Source organism: Oryzias melastigma, linkage group LG5 (assembly GCF_002922805.2).
Source record: "Oryzias melastigma strain HK-1 linkage group LG5, ASM292280v2, whole genome shotgun sequence".
In the NCBI taxonomy this organism is placed as follows: domain Eukaryota; kingdom Metazoa; phylum Chordata; class Actinopteri; order Beloniformes; family Adrianichthyidae; genus Oryzias; species Oryzias melastigma.
Window position 1 is genome coordinate 26,257,812 of NC_050516.1, and position 9,937 is coordinate 26,267,748.

At 38.6% G+C, this 9,937-nt stretch overlaps 1 protein-coding gene across 5 annotated transcripts in view; it reads right to left on the minus strand.

Annotated features, from left to right (window-relative positions):
• The window catches only part of arhgap9 (Rho GTPase activating protein 9), a 55,979-nt gene extending 46,119 nt beyond the window's left edge, over positions 1 to 9,860 (minus strand). For 3 of the 5 annotated variants that reach the window (XM_024270853.2, XM_024270852.2, XM_024270850.2), the window contains exon 1: positions 9,498 to 9,860. The gene's annotated coding sequence lies outside the window, so the exon portion shown is untranslated. The remainder of the gene's footprint in view (positions 1 to 9,497) is intronic. The other 2 variants (XM_024270855.2, XM_024270854.2) reach the window with 1 other exon arrangement.
• Positions 9,861 to 9,937: the final 77 nt, after the last annotated feature.

The window sequence follows — 9,937 nt, forward strand, 5'->3', positions numbered from 1 at the left end:
AACAAACAGAAAAACAAATTGTCAAATGAATTTTGAAATCTCTGAAGAAAATTCCTCCTTGGGTTCTTCAGGGTTAAATACATGTAACTCCACATAATTTCAGTTTGCGACAAACCTAATAAAGCATTTCCTTGTTTGAATACAAATCAGTAATTTTACTGTTGCCAAAACAGCAGCTCCTTTTGTTTAATGCATGCAAGGTTGCAAATCATAGGAAATATATGCTATTTAAACTGGAAAAGCACAACAGTAAATGACTTGTAAAGCCATTTACATTGTAGTGGCTGTTAGGGATGGGTCGATATACATTTTTTTCCAGCCGATAACCAATATTTTCTCTGCAATTGTGACCAATAGATGAAATTTGCCGATATTGAATAACAAAGTTTAGAGATTTCCTTTTTTTATTAGAAATGCAACAACCTTCACATTACCAGTAACAGTACAAACAACCAAAATATGAATTTTGAATATCGGCCGACACTGACACCAATATATCGCCCATCTCAAGTGGCTGTCATCTCTTTTGCTTGATCAAACAACAGAGGTGAGTAAAGCCCAGTTTAATTGAAAGGTGATTTAGTTATTATGGCATTATGCTGACATGAATTTACAACAGTATTGAAGGTTTATTACAGTGCAAGAGGAACGCAGATGTAAAACAACATGGTTTCAGGAACACGCGTCACATTTTCTAAAAAGAAAAGTATTGAGGAAAAACCTGAAGGGCTGGTTTATTCCACGAAAAACATTAAAAAAATGTCTCTATTTTCAGGAGAAAAAATGAAATATGTGGACTTCAGAATGATGCAGTTCAGAGCACCTGAGGTTAAGCCAAGAAAAAATGTAAAAAAAAAAAATAAAAGTCCAAGATCTAAAAGTGCAAAAGTGGATGTTTAAATCTTCCCTGCAGTTCTGTGTTGTTCCAGAAAATCCACCTAAGAACTACTTCAACAAACTCCGACAAGTTAATAAATGACAAGTCCAGCTCCCACAGTGACACATCAGCCTTTATAGCACAGCAGGACTGGAGTTAAGTGAGGTTTTGGTGGGGAGCTCGGTGTCACGTCACATCCATATTCAGCCCATACGTTTGAAGTGGAAAGAGGGCAGCTTTAATAATCATGTCTACATGGTGTTCAAAGAGGCATGAGACATGGGAAGAGGAGGAATATGGAGTGAATGAGCTACTTCAAAGGGTTATTGTGCACGCTCTCGCCAACACACGCACGCCCGCATGCGCGTGCACCCTACTGTATTTACATACGAATGTCTATAACCAAAGGCGTCGCGGGGAAATGAGATAAAAAAAGTTGCTGCACCCAGACTCACTGTGCAGTTCTGGTAATTACTGCAAGACCCAGGGAAAAAAAAGTTCATATTTAGAGGATTTCATGACGGCTTCAGCTGATTAAGTTCTTCACAGTGTCATGATGAATCCTGGCTATGCATGATTACTGTACAAAATCATCAGAGTTTTCTTGCTAAATTGGCTTTTTAGTTCCACGTTGTCGTCAGATGATGCGTCTGAGGTATAGTGTTGCATCACAGCATATTTTATTGCTCAAAAAAAATAAAAAACAGCGGCAACACAACAGTTTCACTTAAGTGTCCTAAAGTTCTTCCAAGAACCGGTGCTTAAGCAAAATATAAAGATCTGACATTATTTTGAAAATCAAAAAAGAAAATTCAAGTTAGAATTTAATGCTATTTTCAAGCTAGAAATACAAAAAAAAAGTCAAGTCAGGTTTTTTTTCTTTCCTTTTCTCTCTTCAGCAAAACTAAAATTCACCCTTTTTCCTTTCTTTTGATTTCAAGCTAAATAAATCATGAACTTGCAATTTTAGAACACTTTATTTTACTCTAAATTCTCCATGTTTTTCAACCTGATGAGAGGCTTTGATAATACCAGCCTTTCTGCATATACTCTAAGAAAAAAAACGACTTTACATCCTTGGCATCTATGGATTTTTTACAGTTTTTACTACCAGCGATGATGTCTTTTTCTCTCTCCATATGAGGCACATGCCTGAAGCCAAACCAGCCTTTCATCCTCCCAAAGCCATGCATTATTGATGATCGGACCAGAGAGAGACACTGAAACACACACTGTGTTTCCCAGTGTGACGTGCGGCTGATGAATGTGTGTGAACGTGCGCGCACGGCCGCGCGCCTGCGACCAAACAAAAGCTCGCTGGATTCCTTCAGTGATTAGCTGAAAGTGTCAGAGGGCCAATCAAGAGGCAGATGATGACAGCCGAGCCGCCATTGGCTCAGGCTTATTCCTGTCATCATGACAACAAAACCTCTGTGACCAACTGCCATCACCAGTGTCTACAGTCTGTGCCTCTTTTCTCCCCTTCTTCTTCTTTTTCTTTTTTTTTTTTTTTTTTTACACATCCCAACACTTCACATGCGTGATGCCATCATTTCAAGAGCTCGCTGACGCAATATTTGTGTTTACGTTGAACCCTGGAGCCTGCATCGACAAGAGCTTCTTCAAAAAGTTCTTGTATAATATTCAAAGATACAATTTCCCCCCTTTTTTATATTTATATAAATACAAAAACAACCATGAGGTTGTTGCCACAGAGGCGAAACAAAGCAGAGAATTTTAAACTGAAAAACTTTTCAAAAATGCATCAAATCCTTTTTTTTTTTTGTTTTTTGAAGGAGATGAACTAAAAGCACAGCAAAACACCACTGCCTTTGTGTTCGACAGTACAAGCTGTTTTCTGTGCTGGAAACAAGCATCTGGTTATTAATTTACATTAGAAGCTCATAAATGACAAACAGCGAACCGTTGGATCTAACATTTAAAAACCGCACTGAGGAGTTAATCGATCATATAAGTTTAGTCATTGACAGAATTTTTATCCTATTTTTTTTAATGACGGCAATATTTATCTGTGTGCACCAACTACATACAAAAGATTTAAAAGATTTGAGAAGAAACATTATAAATTAAAGCTGCGAGCAGCCTACAGGTGCTATCCACCCCCGCCAGAATACACACATCTTACCCTCTCCCTCTCCCCTTACCACCCTAGTCAAAAAAAAAAAAAAACTTTTTCAAAATGGCAGCTATTCTGTTGGTTTCATCTCCATAAAAACTACTTTATGTTTTGGACACCTAATATGCAATACTCCCTAATATGTAATATAATGTTCATAGTCTCTATGGACAGAATTTCTAGGCGCAGCCAGGGGCCGGAGGGGATTTGGTTTGCGGACCACAGGATTTCTTCTCTGCTCTTTGCAGATGATGTTGTTCTGTTGGCTCCATCGAGCTAGGACCTCCAGCATGCATTGGAGCGGTTTGCAGCCGAGTGTGAATCTGAGGCCATGGTTCTCGACCGGAGAAAGATAGTTTGCCCTCTCTCGGTGGGTGGAGTGCTCCTGCCTCAGGTGGAGGAGTTTAAATATCTTGGGGTCTTGTTCACGAGTGAGGGAAGATCGGAGCGTGAGATCGACAGGCGGATTGAAGCGGCGTCCGCCATTTTGCAGTCGCTGCTCTGGTCCGTTGTGGTGAAAAGAGAGCTGAGCCGGAAAGCAAAGCTCTCGATTTACCGGTCGATCTTCGTTCCAGTACTCACCTATGGTCATGAACTTTGGGTCGTGACCGAAAGAACGAGATCCCGACTACAAGCGGCTGAAATGAGTTTTCTCCGCAGGGTGGCTGGGCGCTCCCTTAGAGATAGGGTGAGGAGCTCAGTCACCCGGAGAGAGCTCGGAGTAGAGCCGCTTCTCCTCCGCATCGAGAGGAGCCAGTTGAGCTGGTCCGGGTGCCTCCTGGACGCCTCTCTGGTGAGGTATTCCGGGCATGTCCCACTGGGTGGAGGCCTCGGGGAAGACCCAGGACACGCTGGAGAGACTATGTTTCTCGGCTGGCCTGGGAACCCCTCGGGGTCCCCCCCCGGAGGAGCTGGAGGAAGTAGCCGGGGAGAGGGAAGTCTGGGCATCTTTGCTTAGACTGCTGCCCCCGCGACCCGGTCCCGGATGAAGCGGAAGAAGATGGATGGATGGATGTAATATGTCTATATTCTAGCTAAAAAAAAGTGCATACAACAAGAGAATGCCCCTTTTGCAAGCTTGCAGAAATAACGCCATCCAAAGTCTCTGACTTCTAATTCCAACATTGTTTCCCAGGTAGCTTCCCAGTGATGCTCAAGGAGTTTGGAGGCGATACATTAAACTTCCTTGAAATGGGTTTCAAATTGTAGCTGCCCCAAAGATTGTTTTATTTTTTATTTTTTATTCAAGATTGCAGCCTCTTCCTGAGGTCAAAGGTTGACAAAACTTCAGTTGTGGTTGCAGACTTAAATTGTGATGTGAGTAAAATTATGTGAAGATCGCTCAAACTAAAGTTTTCTTTTCTAATGTGTGAAAATCGCAAACATTTCACATTTTGCCACAAAATGGCCACCAAGCTGTAGGTCCTGTGGCCATCCCATAATAATTTTGAAACTTTCTTTGGATATCCCAGAGACATGTATTTTGTATATGTATATGTATTTTCAACAGTAGGATTTTGAAAAAAAATGTTGAGCCCCTTAAGATATTTTGGTCCCATCCATTATTTTGACGGTTTATCCTGTCCCATGATGTCATCATTTTTTCTTTTGTTTTTTTTTTTTTGGGGGGGGGATTTCCAAAATTTATTTTCACAGGGTGGGGGCAGATTTTTTGAGTTTTTAAGCACGTGGTGGGATGACGTTTTCTCTTAAAAGGCTCAGTTATTAAAATAATATGGTCCTTTCAGTCCAGGACTGCTGTGGGCCATAATAATAAATAGTATTTTGTAACAATTTTTACCAAACCAAAACCAAATGTATGATTTTTTTTTTAATTCGTTATTAAAAAAGTAAAACTTTTTTATTTCTTTTACATGTTTAACCATTTCAAAGATGGGTCAGCACTAGTCTGTGGCTACACAGCTTGATTTATATCTGATTTACAGAAATCACGAGTGAATAAAAAGTAAAATACATCCTAAAACTTAACAGATTTTGATAAAACTGACATAATCAAATGTTATTCCAACATAAAATTTGTGTTAGGTTAGTTCAATATTATATAACATATTGACAATAAATGAGGAAGATCCTTTTTATTGCACCTGACAAAATAAATAGAATAACCAAGAATGATCTTATACAAGCTTTAAAAAAAGCTCTTTCTTTCCCTGACTCGGCTGGTGGGTTGTCGCTGAGCCTGTGGGAATGTGCGCTACATTGATGTTTCTAATGAAGAGCGCTGAGCTTCATTGATCCACCAAGGATGAGAGTGAGCTGTCAGAAGCTATCAAGATTTGAAGACCCACTTTCAGCTCCGTGCTGGTAACACGAGCACGAGGCTGGAGCGCTACACCTCCCGAGGCAAACGCCGCGGAGGAGATGCACAAGCAGACAGGCCTGGATCCCGACGCCTTCAGAGGATTCAAAAGAATGATCTGTTCAATGGGGGAACATCACATAAATATCAACAAAGGTTACATCGTGTGGAACATGAAAGTGTTTACTGGTGGGACCTGCAGCTTTTTCTTTATGGTTGTTTTTCTGGGAATGAAAGAGATGCTGAGTTTACGGTGATGCAGCATCCAAAATGCAGAAATGCTTTTATTCCTGAAGCTCAAATAAAAGAATGTTTTCACTTTAGATATATCTGCCGAAACTTTAGTTAATCAAACAATTACAACAAAAAAAAAAGTTTTCCATAACTTTAATAACTGACTTTACTCAATAAAAATGGTCAGGTTCACAAATTCAGGCTTTTTCCCAATAATGACCCTTTCTGTTTGTGTGTGTTGATGTAATATTCACATTGATGCACTTATATACGTTAATACAACTAAAGCAGAATCCAATCCGCTAATATTCAATGGAAAAACTGGATTAAACTGGATTAAAACAGAATTGTTGAGAAGTGATGTTACTGTACGCTGTGTAGTAACTCATGTTTTATTAAATGTACCTGAAATTTTATTTTACTTATTAAAACTTAACATCATCATATTAATTTATCTAATGCTTCTATAGATTTATATAATATTCTTTATTGTTCTAAAAGAGAAAAAAAGTTAATTGAAATAATGTTAGTTAAAAGATACTCTACACTAATAATAAATCATAACTTCCTAATATGACAGGAATTGGTTTTTACAAGCTTTTTATATCTGAAATATCTGAAAGTGCTGCTTTTGAGGCATTTTATGGAAACAATGAGTCATCTGACTGTTTTCATCAAAGTTTTAACTTCCTCAATTTCTCCAAAACAGCTGCAATGCATCAAGTTCAAAAGCTGAAGTTCTTCTCCAAGGGAAAGCCATCGACGTCTGGGGTGAAAAGATCAACAATCTCTGCACAGAAGTTATAGGACTTGTCTTTTCTACCATATGGAACCAGAAACCCTTCATCAACACATTCTCTAAGTTTTCAGCAGCTTTCTGAGACTTCAGCAACACACTGAAGCACGCAGGGTGCACGTCTTTAACACTAGATTGGCTGCAAAACCTTCAGATGCCTGTGAGAGATAGACAGTCAAGAAATGCAGGTCCGGCTTAAATCACAGCCAACGCTCTAAAATTATAACAACTTTCTAAAAAATCTGTTTTTTTGGGGGGAGGGGCTGTTTTTTAAAGTTGTTTCATTCAGGACTTGCTATTCTGTTTGGATTTAAAAGCCAGTATTTTCTAAAACTATGCAAACCTGGTTACCAGCTTTAAAAATAGAACCCTGTTTAGAGCAGATTAATCCTGTTTTTATAAAAGAATCAGGTCAGTCTGAGTTTAAAGCTTTATTTCAGTGAGATGTGACAGCTTAAAACTAGCAGGAGAAATCAAAAAATAAGCTAATAAATGGTTTAGAAACACCTGTATTGCATAGGAGTCGCACACAAACTCTGTGGACTAAAATGCAGCAGGAGTGGACGCACATGTCATTCAACATTCTCCTTTTTGTCTCACTGTCTGCAGGTCTTCTCAAAGTTTTCCTACATTTCTGGCACTTTTTGACTTCCAGAACTCAAGAAAACCCACAATGCTTTTGTGACTACATCTTAAATTACTTATTTTTACATTTAAAACTACAGCAGCACAAGAAAATTACTCTTTAGCCAACACAAGGGAGAAAACTCCTGCAGATCCTTAGGTTGATTAAAACACACACCAGTGTTCTGAAAATTATCCAAAGTTGTCACAGCTTAGAGAAAACAATTAAATTAGATCTATAATTAGCAAATATTATTTCTCAACCAAAGGAAGTTCACTGTCTGACACCCAAATTGATCTAACTGCTCAAAATACCCCACAGAAAGCTAGATAGGCATTTTTTGCATGAAAGCTTTAAATCCATAAAAGTAAATCCATTGATATTTTCTATTTCTTATCCTCCTGTGAAAGATATTCTGATATGTCTTAGATCACCTTCCTGTTTCCCATTCAATAAAAGCTTCAAATATTGACAAATCCAAACTAATCCCTAAATAAATTGATGTACATACTGTTGACTGTATATGAGAGCTGGACAGAGTGAGTGTGACTTCATCCATAGAAAACGACTTAAATAAATGGCTTCGCCCAAATGAAGTCAATTCCCTTGCCATTTATTTACCACGTGGAGCCTGCCATGTTGGAGCCAGAGGACGTTGCTAAGCAGTGATTGGTTCGAGTCAGTCTGAGTCAGTATTTCTATGGCAACCACTATCGCCAATCAGGAGTGAGCTTGTTGGAAGTCCAATCCCCTAACACGTAAAAGTGAGCTTGGGAGAATCTGTCAATCAAACATTTCAAACATTTGACATGAGACCGCATACTTTTATTGAGAGATTAAATATTATTTATATTATATATAATTTATTATTATAACTTAAAGGAATATTGTGAAAAAATAGCAACATGTTAAAAAAATAACAAATATAGTGACTAAATAAAAGCTGTTTATGTCTTAATATAAGTCTATGGGATTTTGGCTTCTTGGATCCAGTGGGTACTTCCTGTTTGGATCATGATGGGTCACTAAGTCCAGTCAAGTTTTAATGGTAATTTCAATCAAGTCCCTTTAGCTACAAAACAAGCCTGAATCATTCTCCTCCCACCACCGTGCTTGAAGCTGTTTATCAGCTAATTGTGCAGAATAACTGATTAGTTTATGAGCTGCTGTGCAATACCTGCAGGTTGGAGTCAGCTGTCTAGCAATTGCTGTTTGTGGATGCAGCTTTGCAAAGCGATCTGACGAGTGTTCACGAGAAGCCCTTCAAACAAACCAGAAGTGGGCAGTCGTTAGGAACAACACAACACGCTACCAGAGGACTCTCAAGCCTCATATGAACTTGTGGGTTTTTATAGTTTCTCCGACTTAAGTCTCCCAGATTATTGAGTATTCTGTTCATACATTCACTTGTGTCACTCGCATATGTCAACAAACAGAACATTGTTTAATTATTGACAATACAAAATATTCTTGTGTTAAAAAAAAAAAAAACAGCCTTTAGACAGTTTAATGTACACTAAAAGGCACTAAAGCCACACAAATGCCAGGATGCTTTGCTGCATTTCCCTCTTTGCCTCTGAACGATCTTGTCGGACAACTTAACAGGCCGAAAGCTTAAAGATTTTCTAGATTTAATAATATCATGTCAAATACCAATCTCCTCTGGACGCTGCATTGGGTACACTAGTGATTACAGGAGACTTGTCGCCAGCCTTCTAATGCTGCTGGAGGTACAGGGAACCTTTAATCAGAAAACTTGCAACTTGGGAGTAATCTTTCGAGCTTGTGTCGTCACGGCCCGGCCAAAAAAAACAGAGAAAATCCCCTGATTTGTATGGACTTAAGAACGATTATGAAACAGAAAAAAAAATGCACCAAACTGTTTCCATTATCCTCTGAACCTGTCCAAGTAGCCTCTGTAATGGAAGACTTGACTGATAATGAGACTTATGCAAAGATTATATGCAAAATATCTTTTACTGATTAGTTTAAACAGCCTGAAAACAATGGAATCATTATGCAACGTTGTAGTGATTATAGTGAATATAAATATTAAGGTGAAAGTTCTGAGTGCTGAAGGAAGGCTCAAACAGGAAACTCTGAGTGTGAAAAGTACAAGACGGAAAATGTTCTTTGGTGTAAACAACCCTTTCATTTCTAAAGTTCGAGTGATTTACGGTTTGTGTGGTTTGAAACAACAGTGTAGAAAGAACAACATTGTTGTGGAAAAAGCATGTTATGAAAGTCTAAGCAAACATTTATGTCTGACATTTTTGGTCAAACATATAAACTTTTTTGAAAAACTAAGTGAAAAAAATATATATATTATAAGGCTATTTAGCCTACCAAGTCTAGATTAGTCAAGAAACTTTTTTTTATTAAAATAAATAAACAACAAATAAATAGTGTCCAACATGTGCACACACATGGACCTATGCACAACATCATGTAGATAAATATGTGATCAAATATATTTCAATAGCTTGTCAGTGAAAATGCATTACTCACCTTGCATAGATGAACGTGCTGAAAGCTCTCTTGTGTTTTTGCAGATATGTTGCCGCTTGTTTCAGAGAAGCTTCGCCTCGTTTCTCTCATAACTTTTAATAACTTTCCGTAACTCAGCTTAAAGTATGGGAATGCCCACCGTCGTGCATTTGGCAAACTAAATCGTCACTCCTGAGAACTAGTTACCGTTACATCCAATGATGACAGCTCCTCTCCGCTCTTTAAGCGGATAAAAAAAACCCTGCCTGCGCTGTGTGAGGTTTGATGGCTTAAGATTGGCTGCTATCTTGCTTTATGATTTCCCCAACAACCAATCAAATGACTCAAAGGGGGGCAGAGAGAAGGGCGCTTGCATGAGTGTGTACAAGGTCACCCGGCATCACACACACAGGTATAAAAAACTAATCCCGCCCGGCGAAACTGAGTAAAGACACAAATGA